Source organism: Pleurodeles waltl, chromosome 10, assembly GCF_031143425.1.
Source record: "Pleurodeles waltl isolate 20211129_DDA chromosome 10, aPleWal1.hap1.20221129, whole genome shotgun sequence".
Taxonomy (NCBI): domain Eukaryota; kingdom Metazoa; phylum Chordata; class Amphibia; order Caudata; family Salamandridae; genus Pleurodeles; species Pleurodeles waltl.
This window is the reverse complement of record NC_090449.1, coordinates 150944189-150962256: the sequence shown is the minus strand read 5'-3', so window position 1 is coordinate 150962256 and position 18068 is coordinate 150944189.

The window sequence follows — 18068 nt, the reverse complement described above, 5'->3', positions numbered from 1 at the left end:
TTCAACTTGGGTATGTGAGTTGATGTTTTCAATCAGATTCAGGACGTGTGTTGTGTCCTTGAGAAAAGTGCTAGAATCTTTCACCAAAGGTTGGAGAAAGAAATCACAAAAAACAGACAGAGGTTCTAACACTGAACCAATGGCTGAAAGGATAGGCTGTCCTGGAGGAGGAGAAGTGCCTTTGTGTATCTTGGGCAAACAGTAGAAGTATGGAGTGCGGAGATGTGCCGTGTCGAGGAACTCAGCTTCATTAGGGGAGATCCACGAGTTGTTACGGGCTTCTTCGATCATACTCCTGATTTCTGTTTGGAGATCGTTAGTAGGCGACTGATTGACCAACTGACTCTGACCATTTGTCTTCAGCTTGTAAGTGACACTCCAGCACTTCATGTTAATTTTTGGAATAGGAGAAGTAGTTTTCTGGGTCCTGACGAAGTGTCACGGGATCATTTATTGCCCAAGAAAGAGGCGAAACATGTTGACCATTAATAGACAGGATTAGGCACACTACCCTTCCTTCTTTATAGAGGACAGCAGGACATTATTCCCGCTAAGACTCTGAATGATTTTAATCTTGGCCTGAACCTTTCTTCTGATTCATTAAAGTGATGGTTTAGGCTCAGAGCCAAATTTATCTTAATCACACTCTCCTTTACTCGCACATCCTTCTCTATCTTCTTAGTCAGTTTTCATTCCAGACCTCCACCCGGCTAATTGCCTTCCGTTGAGTACCATCCCAATTTGGGGGTGGTCTGCCAGACATTGCAGCACCGGTCTGACGAGGAGATAGCCCAATGATGAAACCTGTCACCCTATTGGGTGCTTGAGGGCACTCCTGATATTAATTATATCTCTGACTCTCCTTGCCCTTGTTTCTCCTATATAGTAAATAGGTTTGTCATCTGTTGGAACAGTGTACTTTTCTATATAACAGTGTGTTGCAGTAGCCAACAGCAAGTCAATATGTACACCGCCAGCCAAGCGACACTCCACACACACTGGCATTACATTGTTTTTTGTTTTAAAATCAAAGAAACCACTAACTAATTAGAAATAATTACAAAACTACAAACACAAAATCTCTAACTAAGTACGTGACAGAAATGTCAACCATGAAACATGAAAATATAAAACAGGCAGTTTCTACTCATGGTAGTTCCCAGTAATTCTTCTGGGTGTGGTAATTCTTGAAACAACCACCCACACACAGCCCAGGCTTTGAAGGACAACCTGGGCACTACATTCGAGTCTCCCCCTGGATACCTATTCGAGCACAGACTCTACATTTCTTAGCTGGAAAGTCTTTTTTGGGCGTGGGAGTAATGTGCTCAGCAAAGTGGCGATCTTTCAATCTAGCCACATCCTCCACCACTGCTTCTCTAGGAACTCTTGCCTGTTCCACCACAATAAGGCTCTCTATCACTGACTCCTGAAATTTCACAAATGTCATCATTGACTCCGGAGACCTATCCTTAAACACAATAAAAGCATCAAAAGTTGCCAAGTGGAAGAGGTGAATTGCTAACTTCTTCTACCAAACATAAGACTTACGAATAGCAGCATAAGGTTCCAACCTCTGATCAACTCTATCTACACCTCCCATGTGCTTATTATAATCTAAAATGCACACAGGTGTGCGCACTTCAGCAACCTGGCCCCAAACAGTCACGAGGGAAGTACTTTCATCATGGATGGTACTGAGCATGTTGACATCCCGCTTGTCTGAAAATTTCAAAGCTAGCAGCTCATCATTGCGCAAGGCACTGCACTGTCCCCTCTCAAGTTTTTTACAGGCAAGCTCCCTTGGATAGCCTTTCCGGTTACAACATATTGTGCCACAAGCAACAGTGTCCACTCTAAACAATTCCTTGAACAACTGCACTCCAGTGTAGAAGTTATCTACATACAAATGGTGACCTTTGTTGAACAGTCATCTACCAAGTTCCCACACAATTTTCTCAGTAACTCCAAAAGTGGGAGGACAACCAGGGGGGTCAATACTGGAATCCCTACCAGTGTAGAAACAGAAACTATAGACATATCCTGTACTACTTTCAGATAGCATATACAATTTAATTCCATATCGTGCCTTCTTGCTAGGAATGTACTGCCTAAAAACCAAACCAAGACCAAAGACTCGTCCACAGCTATTTCTTTGCCTGGAACATAGACCTCTGAAAACTGATCTACAGAATGATCAAGGACAGGCCTAATCTTAAAAAGACGGTAAGAATCAGGGTGATCTTGTGGCAAGGCTAATGCATTGTCAACAAAATGCAGCATCCTAAGAAGAAGCAAGTACCGATTACGACTCATAGATGCAGGAAATATAGCTGTTGCCATCAAGGGACCAGTAGACCAATAAGAAGCCAGTGACGGCTTCCTTATCAACCCCATCAAAAGAGTCAAACCCAAAAATCTTTTCATCTCCTCCAAATTTTTGGAAATCCACTGGGTAGCTCTAGAGTGTGGCCTAAGTCTAGCAGTGTTGTCCCTCAAATACTGCTCCGCATACAAATTAGTCTGCTCAACAATCTCTTCCAAAAATACATCATCCACAAATAACTCAAAGAAATTGACAGGCAAAAAGTTCTCTGTATTGACTCTACACCCCGGGAGACCAGTAAAGGCAGGCAACTCTGGCTGCTCCTTGTTTGGGGAATCCCAGAGTTCAGATCTTCTAACGGGAAACCTTTCAGCCCCAGGTTGCTGCACTAATGGCACATCAGTGTCCTCCTCTAAAACAGGCCCTTCATCTATACTGAGAGTGGCCTCCTCATCAGAAGATTCCTCTCCGACAGAAACTTCGCTGCCAGAATCTTTCATTTCCTCCTCTGCCTCAGATGCAGAGTCCGTCTCATAATCATGATCAGACAATGACTCAAAAAGCATGCCAACCACCTGCTGAGCGGTCATCCTATGGCTAGCCCTGATCTTTCCTATGAAAAGTAACTGGACAAATGCACCACCAACAACCAGCACTGTGTAAGATAAGTAATAAAGTGTAGCTTTATCAGTAAGAGTTATAAACTCAAAAACTCTACCGCTCACTTGCCTGAAAAAGCTTGACTCACCAGCAATTACCCTGCACAGACACAGCAATCACCAATGTTATCCCACTAAAAAGAAAGAAAGAAAAGCAAATTAGAACTAAGACAACACAAATATCATTGTGCACAAATCTAAGGACAATTTCACACACAATCCTGCATTTAGTACACCACCTACAAACATGTCATTCATGCATGGCAACAATACTCCTTTGGAGTAAATTGTTTTTACTTACCTAAAACATTCAACTATGCAAACCGCAGGTCAACCACCTCCAAAACCGCAAGGAGCTACAGCAAAGAAAGCAAAAGCTTTGAACTAGAACAAAAAGGAGAATTTTTTTTATAACAAATGCAAATACTTCACCAGTTGACAAACACTCCACCATCAAGCATTTAGAAATTGGTGCCTAAGTAGATTCTGCCCCCCATAGGGGCAGATGGGCCTAGTAACAAATAGGCCTATCTGCCCAAAGGGGCGCAGGAAATACCTTTAGTAGTGTGTCCCCATGGGGAGCGACCCTTGCCCAAGGGGCCACCTCCCAAACAAAAAAACACACACACACTCTCCCTGGTGCCTAAGTGGCTTCTGACTCCCATGGGAGCAATGGGCCTAAAAAAAAATAGGCCAATCTGACCCCAAGGGGGCAGAAATGGCCAACTGTTCCATGCCCCCCACATAAATAAACAAATAAAAAAACATCCATGGCGTTCCAGTGGTCAGCCTAAAAATAATAGGCAGATCTGCCCCCAAGGGGGGGCAGAAATGGCCACAAAAAACATGCCCCCCAAGGGGAGCGCCCCTTGCCCAAGGGGCCGCCCCTCTATCCACTACACACACACACAGACTATCCCTGGTGGCTAAGTGGCTTCTGCCCCCCTTGGGGGGCATTTGGGCCTAAAAAAAAAATAGGCCGATCTGCCCTCAAGGGGGACAGAAATGGCCAACAGTTCTATGCCCCACTTGGGGGGGGGGGAGGGTCCCTTGCCCAAGGGGGCTCCCCCCACATAAATAAACATATAAACAAACATTCCTTCCGTTCTAGTGGTTTCTTCCCCCCTTGGGGTCAGATCAGCCTAAAAGTAATAGACCAATCTGTCCCCAAGGGGGTGACCCTTGCCCAAGTGACCGCCACCCTTATCCACTAAACACACCCACACTATCCCTGGTGCCTAAGTTGCTTCTGGGCCTAAAAAAAAAAAAGCCGAAATGGCCAACAGTCCTATGCCCCCCCCCCCCCACATAAATAAACATATAAAAAAAATCCCTGGTGTTCTAGTGGTTTCTGCCCACCCTTGGTGGCAGATCAGCCTAAAAATAATAGGACGATCTGCCCTGAAGCGTTGCAGAAATGGCGATAGTACACGTGCCCCCAAAGGGGGGTGAGGGCGACCCTTGCCCAAGGGGCCGCCCCCCCCATCCACTAAACACACACTCACTATCCCTGGTGTCTAAGTGGCTTCTGCCCCCCTTGGGGACAGATGGGCCTAAATAAAATAGGCCAACAGTTCTATGCCCCCCTTGCCCAGGGGGGCGCCCCCCCAAATAAATAAATATATTTAAAAAAGAACTCCCTGGCATTCTAGTGATTTCTGCCCCCAAGGATCAGCCTAAAAATAAGGGGCCGAACAAGGGGGGCAGAAATGGCCACAGCAAACATGCCCCCCAAATGGGAGCGGCCCTTGCCCAAGGGGCTAGCGCTCCCTCTGAGCTCCGTGCTGAGGGCGGAATGGTTACATCCTCGGCACAGGAGCACTGCCGGTGGAAGTAAATGTTATGTCCCCAGCACAGAACGGGTTAAGCGGAATAAAAAGTGTGGGGTCCCTAAAGGGGGCGTGGTTTGTATAACTATTTAAACTAACATTCCCCTTGAATGCCATTCTAGTCACACAATTTCATACTCCTAAGTGTAGCTGGCCTACGTGATAATAGTTCTGTACGCTCCACAGAGAGGCAAAGTATTGGATATCCGTGTGTTCTGATTACCTTATTGACCCACTGACAGGAATTGAGAGAAACTCGCTCATTTTTCAGTATCTACTCAGTCATGCCTCTTATAATCACTTGGATGTAACTCTATTTAAAGTATGCATTGTAGCGTCTTCCCCAGCCTAGTACCCTCCTATGACTAGGCCACACACAGAGCTGTAAATGACACAGCTTTATTCCTCTGCATGTAGCTGTGAACTCCCAACATTCTAAACCCAGTTTTCATTCCATTCTAGCTAATACATCACTGATAGTCTGCTGGGAGTCAGAAATGTTCCATTCTAAATCGTGCAAGACACTACATGCATTATAAAAGAGTAATAGGCTCCCAAAGCAAAATACAGTAACACAACATCCTGCAAATTGCTAACACTCTTAGGGAATGCAAGATTAAGTAAAGCATGTAAATTGTAAACAGAAACAACGGATCATCTTCATTATTTTTTTACAGTTACTTTACAGAAATCAATGCAAGTTTTTGCTGTAAAGTTAAGGGCATGAATACAGGATTTGAAAGGGACCAGTTTAAATGTCAGTTTTTAAATACTGCCCGGTCGGGTACTCTGTGGGACCCGTCCTACTTGAAGCACCTGCAAGCCAACAAATTAAAATGGAAAGTTGAACCCTGTTCGTGGCCCACTTGTTATAGATAGAACAACATTACAGTCTATTAAATCAAAAACAATAGGCTTTCGTACAGCTGATATTCTGAACTCATGTATTTGGAATTGCCTTCATATGCAACAATTAATAAACAGGAGGAACGGAAAAATAAATCTATTTACCTAAGTTCCCACTATTTGGTTGAGAGGGGAGCCATGATTAATCTCTGTTTTCTTGTTTCACTCCGTACAAATTATACATTAAACAGGTATCCAATTTTCTCTCTTTTTACCTCAAATGTTAATGCTATGTTTTGCCACTTTCTGCATGAAGGTAGAGCAAACGAGGGAGGTAGAAGCCATATGAAAGCTTAGCTCGAGCAAGAGCCAGGCTTCAGACTCCAGCCTTGCTTAATCTTTCAGCGGCTTGCCCACCTGTAGGAGATCTGAGTGGTGAACTGGCAGGATAGACTGAAGAAAAGGTTCACATAGAAGTTTGATTGAGTAGAAACTACAGTAGTGGTTTAGGGAAAAGGGAGAATGGGTGAAAGAAGTGAATAAGCGGGGCCATAGGGGATGACAGGGCGAGGCGGGATACAGAAAGTAAACATGTATTGGCAAAGTCCATGGATCTTTTCTTTTCACCTTATTAGCTTTGCCAGTGCTATTAGGTGTAGGCTGCTGGACAGTAAGAGCTTTTTGGTTGCAAGATTAGGACATCCTTCATTTGCATGTGGCTCAATGCAAATGAGGGAATATTTTGCTCTTCACCAGCGCCGATCACAGGTAACCTCTGGAGGCAACACTAGCAGCTGTTTGATCTGTTGGGACGTGGGTACATTGTTCAGGATCATCTTATTATAGATTTTTTTTTGCCTTGGTAGTGTTATTTGTATGGATACTAATATGAAGATGTCATGATGAAAGACACTTTTTACTCCTGATGAAACCTATATGAGTGTATTATTGGATCTGTATGTCAACATATTCTCAGGGGTAGTCCAAAATGGAATTCATAAGGACAAGGACACAGATTGTGTTTGATATTGTATAATATAGACTAGTAGTAAATCTTTATTGTTTAGTTAATAAACACCATAACATTATACACATCATAAGAACATAAAATCATGTAAAATAGTGTAGTATTGAAAGTCCAACCAGAGCAATGTGTCTGAGGTTATGATTACAGGACTAAAATACTTCATACAAGTTACTGACCAATTCTAATTCTAGGTGCGGAAATAACAGGATCTTAAACTGTTAACCACTCGTTCACAAATGAACCGCACCAAAGGAATATTACAATTTTACATACTAAAAACAGTTGTTATGCTAGACTAGTTTTAATCCCAATGCATGCAACCCAACTAGACCAACATGAATTTGTGCAAATTGGTGAACCTGCTATCAAAGTGCCAGTACAGGGGTTAAATTGCTAACACGTGATAGCCAGGCTGATACTACAGTAAACCTACTGTACCTAACATATAGAACCAGCATTATTACCTACCATGATCCTGTTATAATATCAATCGGCTACATAACAGGCTAAAGTGTGCAAAACAGAGTGTAGCTGCCCTACCATAAAGTGCAGGTGCTTGAATTCGAAATTGTCTCTGCATGTAGAAGAAGAAATTTAACTAATTTCGTGTTTAGCTGAGGAGTAGTTGTGTCAAGACTTCCTATAATTGCCCCTGCATGTTCTAATACCACAGGCCCTGATACCAGCATTACACTAGGCATATATAGGTGGGGACAAATGCAGATCAGATGTATACAGTCCTCTTGCTCATAACCACAAAGTCTGCATGAAATGTCACCACTGTCTCTCCATGGTGGTTGATCAGCCAGTGTGGGAAGACAAACTGAATAGAGATCAATTTTCTTTTCGTAAGGGTCTCAGGGTCTGGTCTCAAGCGTTTACAAGCTTTAATAATAATAATAGTTCAGGACCATCCATGCATGTGAGCAGGTGCTAAACACATTTTTATCCACCAGCAGAGAATATTGACTTGTGACTTTGTTTAATAGTTTCGTAAAGGAAGCAAAAGGCAATTATATGTCCCATAGCTCTGTTGAACTTATATCCAATAGGGCCTTTAGGAGATATTGGGTATATGTTGACTTATGATCATCGATTAATGACAATCATACTCCACGGCTTAATTCAGGTTGGTCTTTGTTTTTTTTGTATTTTATAGCAGCTTTTTATGTATGCATACATTCTCCCCTAATTTTCATTGATCAGCCCGAATTTTAATCACACCTGTGCTGGTGATGCATTATGGGGGATCTGAAACATCTTCTTATAGGCGAAGGCCTGAAGTTTATTCAGTAAGGCAGCATCTTTTTCTTGTAGGGTGATGCTTGCATAGGACAGTGCAGGCAACATTTTAGCAGCCATTACAATTAACAGTGGGTGGAGTGACGGCCCTTCCAGCTTATTTGCTAATATCTGGAAGGCCAGAACCAGGGCTTGACCCTTATTTTAGCAGGTACTGCATCTCTTCCAGAAAATTAAATCTTCTGTCAATATATATGCCCAGGTATTTATAGGATTTAACCTCCTCCAGTTGATGACCATCCAACCAGACTTTAAGAGAGCCTGCCTTCTGACCCACTGACACTGTTTTTGTTTTTATCACGTTTATTTCCATTTTATTACATAACTCCTTAGCGCGTTGAACGATCTTTGGAGGCTCACCTTTGTTAGACTCATTAGACCATGTCATCCGCATAAGCGAGTTGCGTCAGTTGGAGGGATCTCGTGGGGGATGTGAATCAACTTGATCAGTTTTTTGGTGTTAAGTCAGCCAGGAATAGGTTGATGAGATGGGGAGCCAAAACGCACCACTGCTTTAATCCCTTGGTAGTTGGAATCTTCTGGATATACATGTACCATCACCCAGTTTTACATGGACCCAGGTATCTGTGTAGAATTGCTCTATTCCTCGCAGTACCTTGTTTGGGACATTCCACCGTCACAGCTTTCTCCAGAGGATGCCCCAGTCAACACGATCAAAGGCTGCTCTAAAATCCACAAAACATAAATTTAGTTCCTGATGTTTTCCCTAACATCTATCCACTAACAATGAAATGGCAAGTACATTAGTGGTCATACCCATGCCTTTCCGGAAGTCAGTCTGGTTCAGTGGAATGAGGTGTTTTGTTTCTGACCACTCTGTAAGATCTTCCAAAAGGAGTGAGACGTAGCACTCTGCTTTAGCATCTATTAGAGCAATTAACCTATAGCTGCTGGGGTTTGTTCGATCTCTTCCCCTAAAGACTGGGTCGATAATGGAACCACACCAGCTAACAGGAATGTCACCAGCCAGTTCTACTTCATTAAACAGAACTGACAGCAGACAAGCCCAGTATTCTGGATCACATTTGAAGATGGCCTCTGGACCATCTTTAAGGCCCAGGGCACCCTCTCATCTTCCTTTAGTTATTACAGTACCGATTCTTGGGAGTATGAAAAGTACGTTCGCTGCTGCAGAGTTCAAATTGGATAATTGCCTCCAAGATCTACTCCTTGCCTGGTACTACTCACACCCCCATCTTGAATAGTTTTTGCTGGAACTTCTTTTAACCGTGATGTGGCTGGCACAAGGCCGCCTCTAAACATCTCCATTAGGTAATCCTCCCAGTCAGACTCTTGCGCTTTGGAGTCGTTCACAGATCTATCTGGCCTAATCAAGCAATTTACTATCTCCCAGAACGATCTTGGATTTGCCCTTTTGGAGGTATAAATAACTTTTATCTAGAATGCTTCTTTTGTTGCATTTCTATCTGCCCACAGCTATTTCTTGTAAGCTTTCTTCAGCTTCTTAACTTTATTCCACCCGGTATGATCAGCATCTGGAATTTTTATGTTCCTTATGGCCCACTTTAGTTCCCTTTACTATAGGCGGGTTTTTCCAGAGATTGTTTTTCCCCTGGTACTGGTAGCTCGATTGGGTCTTGCATTCGAGCTGCCATCAGTAATCAGCCTAGTGCAAAATTCAGTCTAGGCCCCTTTTGGGTCGCTTGTCGTGTTGTTACTTTCTTGCAATAATTGTTTTGCCATCTCATCTAGGCCTGGTATAGAAACTGGGGACAATCTTAGGAGTTTTTAATTTACAGAAGTTATTGTTCCCGACTCTTCTTGGGCTATTGCATGTTGCAGCGGACTTAACCTTAGTATTATCCATTGTTGGTAATGATCACTGTTTGTTGTAAAGTTGATTGAGTAGTTCACTGGTTGAGGGATTAACGTGAGCTAGATGATTGTGTAGTCTAGTATGGATTATGTGTGTGGCTCATAGTAAGTATATTTTGGGGGAGTGTCGCCAGTTGTTCTCCCATTGATTACCCTCATGCCAAGAAACTCTGGAGTTGTAACAAGAGATTGGCTTTGGTGATCCATTAGCTTAAATGGAAGATTGTACTGTGTCACCACATTCCAAATGGTGTTTGCAGATGTCAAGCTATCATCTTCATCTGGAGTATATATGAGGTTGGCATTAAAATCTTCAGTTTTTATGATGTCACACATGGGGTTTGCTAGCTTCAAGTCTGTTAATATTGAGCTTACAAGTTTAATCAGAGCTTGCTTTTTCTTTGTGCTTGGATGTGCATACAGATTAAGCAACCGAACCGGGTTCGACTTATTTCTATCTCATTGAAACAACTTAATTAATTGTAATCCTGGATCTGGAGATTGAACTTGCACAGAAATAGCCTTTAATGCTGAAAACACATAGACCGCCAACCCGCCCTTTGCTCTACCAAAATTTCCAGTTCTTTCTGCTTTAACAAAGTAATGGACGTAGCCGTCAAGCGATAGTTCTTCCATTGCCAAAGTTTCCTGTAGTGCTATGATGTCCGGTTGGGGTTTACCCTCTTGCAGCAATAATTTGGCCCCTTTGGTATTCCATGGGAGAATGTGTACATCTGGTTTTACATTCCCACAACCACCTTTTGTGCCGGGATTCAGTCAGTCATTTTTCGGTGTGTTTAAGGTGGCGGATATTTAATTCCAATCTTTTACGCCTATGTTTCTGCTCTGCGGGGTCAGGCTATACTGTTCAACACATTTGCTTCTCCCTTGAGCACCCCTCAGAACTGAATGAGCCTAGAAAAACCTAGATTTTAGTGACCGTCACAGTGATTGTCTTAGCAAGAAAGGACGAGGGAAACATGTTTTTTCCTTTTTTTGTAATTTGATAACCCATGCTTCTAGTTTTTCTTTAAGGCTCAAAATTTGCAGGGCGATGTCCTCCGTTCTCCGTGATGTTAAAGTTTGTTCCAAGTTTGTAAGACCTACTCCTGGGATAAACTTCACTGATAACAAATCTGCAGACTTTATATGTTGTAGTTCACCTATATCAGCAAAGAGTTAAGGAATTTTACCCTTATTAAGAATATCTTATGGGTCACGCGAGTCATGTTCAGTAATAAATAATATTTGGGTTGATGTTGAATCCCTCACCGTCCTGGACTTTATGTGTTGGCGGGTACTACATGTACCTGATTAAATTGATTATTGTTATTATTATTATTATTATTAGATATTTGTAGAGCGCATGGCTACCCGGAGGCCTCCCAGCGCTAATGCAGGACCATTGAACAGATAAAGCTGACAGGCTATTAAGGAAAAAGAAGGGTCTTGAGCTTTTTACGAAACTGAAGTTCTGAGTTTTCTGATCGAAGCTCCAGTGGTAAGGAATTCCACAGGTGACCTGCCTTGAAGGCAAACAACCTGCCTCCCCATCTTACTTTATTAAACCGAAGAGTACTGATCAAAGAAGCAGAGGAAGATCTGAGTGATCTCTGGGGTTGTAAGGAGTTATCAGTGCCTGAGAAAGACCGGACCCCTACTGTGGAGTGCACAATGCATGTAGCAGGCGGCTTTAAAGTTAATGCGCTGTTCAATGGGAAGCCAGTGAAGGGAACACAGAGCAGATTTAGCTGAGTGGTGTCTCGGGTACCAGTTAGAAGGCGGGCAGCAGCTTTCTGCACCATCTGTAGTCTCTTTAGCACATAGGAAGGAGAACTGAAGAACAAAACATTCCCATCGTCTAGGTGAGACAGTATCAGGGCCTGGACAATGAGCCTTTTAGCTACAAAGAGAAGAAATGTGAAAATCTTCCTACAGGTCCTCAGAAAGTAAAAGCAAGTAGCTGACAATTTATTCGAGTGGCATTCCATTGTGAGGCGAGAGTCCAGCCAAAAGCCTAGACTCTTTATATTATCTTTAGGCAAGGGAAGGTCATTTAGTCCAGCTGAGACGAAGGCTGGGGGCTTCAAACATGAAAAATTTCCTACCAACATAACCTCAATTTTTTCCTCATGTAACTTGAGTTTGCTGGTTGCCATCCGTTTAGCAACATCAGATAGGCATGAAGAGAGAGTGGCAAAATCTGAGCCGGTCCCAGTAGAAAAAGAAAAAAACAATTGAGTGTCATCGGCATAAGACACAAGAGACAATCCATGGGGTTCCACGATCTTTTCCAGGGGGGTCATATAAATATTGAAGAGCATAGGGCTTAATGAAGAACCCTGTGGAACCCCACAGGTCAGCAGGAAGGTAGCAGAATAATAGGATTGATCCAGGACTTGAAAAGTTATTTGACTCAGATATGAGGAAAGCCAATGGAGGCAGGTACTTTCAATTCCCATTTGAGAGGCTCTGCGAAGAAGAACTTTATGATCTACGGTATCAAAAGTGGCACTTAGATCTAATAAAATGATTGCTGCATATCCGCCAGTATCCACACGTCGTCTAGTGTCTTCAGTGACAGCTAACAAGGCTACTTCGGTGCTGTGGAGCGGCCTGAATACCATTTGGGTATTATGTAGAAGATTATGTTCCTCTAGAAAACCTGAGGGTTGATATGTTTCTCAATTATTTTTGACATAATGGGAAGAAGAGCAATTGGTCTATAGTTAGATAGTGAACGTGTCAAGATTGTTTTTTTTTTTTAATAGAGGCTTAACTACCACGTTTCCATTGTTGTGGGACATGCCCATGTAACAATGAGTCATTCAAAATGTTCATTAGCACCGGTGAAATAACTTCGGATCCTAGAGCTAAGATAGAAGGGGGGAAGGGTCCAGAGGAGATCTGGATTTTATAGAGCCCAGATATTTACCTACTAGATCTTTAGTCAGAGGCTGGAAAGCTGAGAGTGAGGCTCGAGGGGGCTGATTGTCAGGATGAAGAACAAACTCATCCTCAGTGCAAGAATTACTATGAAGAGTTGCTTGGATGTCAGCAATTTTCTTTTGAAAAAAAAACCAAGCTAAGTCATTACTATGTGCCTGAGAACCCTCTACTATGTTCTTGACCGGAGGTAGCTTAGTCATTTCCTCAAAGATAGAGAATATCTCTCTAGGAAAGTGTGAGAATCATTTGATCCTGGGGGTATAATGGGAGGCTTGTGCCGCCTTAATTTCCGAATGGGAAGACCAAATCATATTCCTATAATCTTTTTTGAGACCAGGATCATATGATTTGCTCCACTTTCTCTCCATCTGCTTACATTCTTTTTTTAAGTCCAGCAGATGGGGAGTAAACCAAGATGAGTTCTTTTTCCGAAAGTTCTTAACCATAGTTTAAGTGGGTGGAATAATATCTAGGGATTCCAGAATCCATTTGTCAAAACCGTCAGCTGTATAGTGTTGGGGAAGAGTGGAGGAGGCAAACTGGTTCGTTAATGTGTCCATCCAGTCGTTCTTCTTCAGCTTTGACCACTGACATCCCATTAGTTTTGCACAAGGCTGATGATTTCCAGGAGGTTGGGTGGGGAGAGTATAAACAATAAAAAAATGGTCCGACCAAACCAAAGAAAGAGGAGCCTGGGCTAGTAGTTTAGGGAGATAACTAAATGCTAGGTCGATTGTATGACCCTGATGGTGAGTGGGGCCGGATATCAGTTGTGTTAAATCCAAGGCAGCTAAATCTGTGAGTAGGGTTTTGGCAGGAGCATTGTGAGTTTTCTCTACCTGAATATTAAAATGGTACAATTTGAATATTTACCAGCAAACTCTGCCACACAATCAGGCAGAGCCTGCAAAAACCTACCATGGAGGCCCGGGGGACAGTAAATTAAGATACCAGAAAAAGTGGAGATGGCATCTATTGTCAAAAAGAAGGCCAGGCTTTCACAGTTTGGGATACGGGGGGTGGGAACGACAGTGAATAGAATTCTTGTAAATTATTCCAATCCCTCCTCCTCTTCTCTGAGGTCTATCCAGGTGCTGCAGGGAGTAATTTGAAGGAAGGGACATAATTATATCAGCAGTGCAGTCCTCAGAGAGCCACGTTTCTGTCAAAAACAGAGACTCTGGGGCATAGTCATTTAACAATGAGTATACAGTTTGTGTGCACGTAAGGAACGACAGTCAAGCAGCAATAGTCTGATAGTCTGTTCTTTCTCCAGTCTTATATTCACAGGGAACATAGACTGAGGATTCAATTGATGAGAATCACCAATTGAAGGCAAATGGGTTAGAGTGGGAAGGGTGTTAGGCTGGTATTGACTAGAAGGCACTGTGTTGTTATTAAGGGCCCCAAGAGATTGCCTGGAATAGCTTAGGGCCATATGTACGAACACATTTTCCTATTGACACAGAATGGGAAAAACCCTTTGCTACATCTGGCCCTTAGTCTCTTAGGGGCTAAGCTTATAGCCTTTCCTGGCCCTGGACCCGGCCAGGCGCAGACGGGCACGGATGGGCTTGCCTTTGCGTGCCAGCGGCGCACCCGCTGCACGTCCGCTTCAGGGGCTCTTTTATGGGCCCAGGAAGCAGGAAACATCAACTAGACCGCACACAAAGATGGCGGTTCTGTTTGGCACAATGAACTGGTTGGAAAATGGCCACTGGAATGAGCATGCAGAAAATAGAATTCCCTGAGGGCACAGGTGTCTCTGAACACGGACACTGGGTCCTCTGGGAGAAATCCTTGTCTAGAATATTCAAAAACAAAGTTTTATAAAGTGCAGAGATTATTTATAAAAACCAATAATTGAAGAGCAAATGCGAGCGTGCTAACTTAAAAAAGCAGAGCTTTACCTCCCAAGGATGTCAAGCAGATATGCCTGCTAGTCAGGTCCGCTGCGCCTCCGCTTCATGGGCTCTTTTATGGGCGCAGGAAGCAGGAAACAACAACTAGACTGCAAACAAAGATGGCGGTACTGTTTGGCACAATGAACTGGTTGGAAAGTGGCTGCTGGAATGAGCAAGCAGTTAACAGTGCACATGCTAGAAAATAGAATTCCCTGAGGACCCAGGTGTCTCTGAACACAGGCACTGAGTCCTCTGGGAGAAATGCGTGTCCAGAATATTTAAAAACAAGGTTTTATAAAGTGCAGAGATTATTTATAAAAACAAATAATTTAAAAGCAAATGCGAGCATGCTAACTTAAAAAAAGCAGAGCTTTACCTTCTAAGGATGTCAAGCAGCTATGCCTGCTAGTCAGGTCCACTGGGCGTCCGCTTCATGCGCTCTTTTATGGGTCCAGGAAGCAGGAAACTACAACTAGACCGCACACAAAGATGGCATTTATGTTTGGCACAATGAACTGGTTGGAAAATTTCCGCCGGAATGAACAAGTACTAAACTGCACACGCAGAAAATAGAATTCCCTGAGGGCCCAGGTGTCTCTCAACACAGGCACGGGTCCTCTGGGAGAAATGCGTGTCCAGAATAATAAAAAAAAGGTTTTATAAAGTGCAGAGATTATTTATAAAAACAAATAATTTAAGAGCATATGCGAGCGTGCTAACTTAAAAAAGCAGAGCTTTACCTCCTAAAGATGTTAAGCAGCTATGCCTGCTAGTCAGCCGGGATCCCTGGTGGCATGTGCTTGATCATTGAGCCTGTCCGCCAACATGTAGGGTTTCGTGTTATGCCCTGCTGTAACAGAATTTGGACAGGATGGAATTGAAACCATATGAAGGGGGTCAGTATGCTTATTAGCCAGAAAAGTTGTTGTGAGGATACTGTCTTGGTCTCTAAGAGACCACCTAGCTTCTCTTGCCGCCGCTACATTGGTTGTTGTTGTTGGGGAAGTGACTCAATGTTTCAGTCCAGAAGCTTCTTCCACTGTTTTTTTCCTGACAGCTGAGGTGATTTTAAAATACTTTTGGTTGGAAGCTTTCAGGGAAGCTTTGATGGGGTAATTCATGTTTCACCTTGCCGTCTCTTTGGGCAAAGGAGCCAGGTTCCTCACTTCCTACACCGATTACCATGTTACAATGTGTAGCCACACGCAGAATTACTGCGTTGTTAGCTGTTGTGGATTGGCATACAATTTATTTTTAGCGGGAGTGAAGGCAGTGCTTTGTTTTCCTTTCCATTCTGACTCTTAGTTACACCTCGGGATTCCCTGCCTGGAGGCCAGACTAATGGCAGACTTGTTTCCATGCTCAGACTTACTACATCCACAAGCTTGTCAATACTCTTCAAATTCTCTCTATGATTGCCCTTAAATGTTCGTCTTGTCCTTCTGTCACGACTCCAGCACCTCTTTTCCTGTAAAACATTGGGTAAAGACTGGATGTTGCCCTTGCTTTAGCTACTGTGTTTTTATTTCTTGCTTTCCCTATTTACCTCTTTTGTCTTTGTTAATTTGCCAGGTCCATATTCGCTCCTGGCTGGCAATTCAGAATTACCCACTTCGGTTTCCACTGTGGGCGCCGACTTTGTTGTTAGATGCAGGAACATTTCCACAGCTGGCATTGACACCGCAGATGGGGCTTGCCGTGGTACTGAACACTACTGACTGGACTTTTGGCCCCCTTGAGATGGATCATTAGTAAGTGCTTCATTTGTAGCAGTTTCTTGCACATCATACCTTCTATGCTTTTTTGGAAAGCTCCTTTTCATTGCTATTCCTTTTGTGTCTATGAAACCAGCAATAACTGTAGCAATAATAGGACCACATGCACAAGTTGGTAATAGAGGTGAGCGAATTGCTTGTACTCCAGTAATTAAATCCACCATTTTCTCTAGTTTTACATTTATACTTGAAATTTGCAAAGCCATTAATTCCATCAATTCTACCTGAAAATCAAGTTTATCTGATTGCATATTTAATGCTGCCACTGAAGCTCCCAAAGTTTTTAGCAACGAGCTATGGAAGCCTTGCATGCCTCCCAGTCCTGGCTCTGTGTGCAGCTCCGCTGAGGCTATTGATGTTATTTTAGGAGCTGACTCTGTTGGTGCAGTTGTCGCCTACAATATCAGCTCAGGAGGCCAAAATGCATTTGTTTGAATACTACATTTGGGGACTTTAATTGTGACATCTTCTCCAGATACTTTATAGTGGTCGTTCAATTCCAGTGAACTTTTTGCTGAGTTTGAATTCTCATGTACTGGCACGTTCGCTGTAGATCGCTGAGCAGTTGGTACTATTTTGGACTCCACGTTATTTTTCCAATAAATATATTAAATCACTAAGTTAATGACTTTTGTTTCCATGGCCTGGATTAAATCAGCATTGCTTAATACTGAGATTGATCTAAGGTGTAATTTCCTGAACATCCTGAGGTTTCTGGAAGCAGCTTTCCATGTCCAAACAATGGTGCAAACTTGTATTGAGTCAAAGTCTAGGTGTTGAATGTGCTCAAGTTACCCTATTTGCCTTAATACTAGTAGCCTTGACCTGAACTCCCTGGGTGCCCTGATGGTAAGTCATGGATGAATCTTTTATGGAGCCGCTTAGTCTGCTAGGGGAGCTGTCCTTTCTGAATTTATGCTCCGGAGAGTCAGCTACAATATCTGTAAAATGTAACTGTGCCTGCGTTGTCATTACGTTTGAAGCTAGGAACTCTTTTGGTAAGCTATTCTGGACCTCCCCTGTAGAAAGTCTTTTATCTACCGCATTTCCTCTTTGATAAGCTGCGTCTCCTTGACATTGATGCTCTGCTACATCCTGGGTCGTTTTTTGAGGTTACTTGTTCCGGGGTCAATGGTCTAGGAAGACCAACTAGGCTGCCTGGCATCATGTACATTGCTACTCCAGGATAAGAAGTTAAACTTTGCACTGGGATTCCGATTTCCAAAGAAGGTTAGCAGGGGAGAAATTAAAGAGCTGGTTTGAACTCCCCCTGCACCATCAACTGTACCTCCTATTGACTCTACCTCTTTGGTTGTTTTGATACTTTTGAATTTTTGGAGGGTTTTCTCCGATTTGCCTTTTTCTGGCCTAGTTGTTGCCATCAGATGTGGCTCGCTTAACTTGGAAATGGTGGGGCGGGTGCGGCCACGGGGGAAGTAACATTTAATTAAAAAAAGTAAATAAATAAAAACTTACCTCCTCTGTTGCCACCCCACTCCCGCATTGTTGCTGCAGACAGGTACAGGCTCCCAGCCTGCCCTGCTGCCAATCTTAACACTGCTCACAGCAGCATCAGAATTGGCTGGGAGCGCCC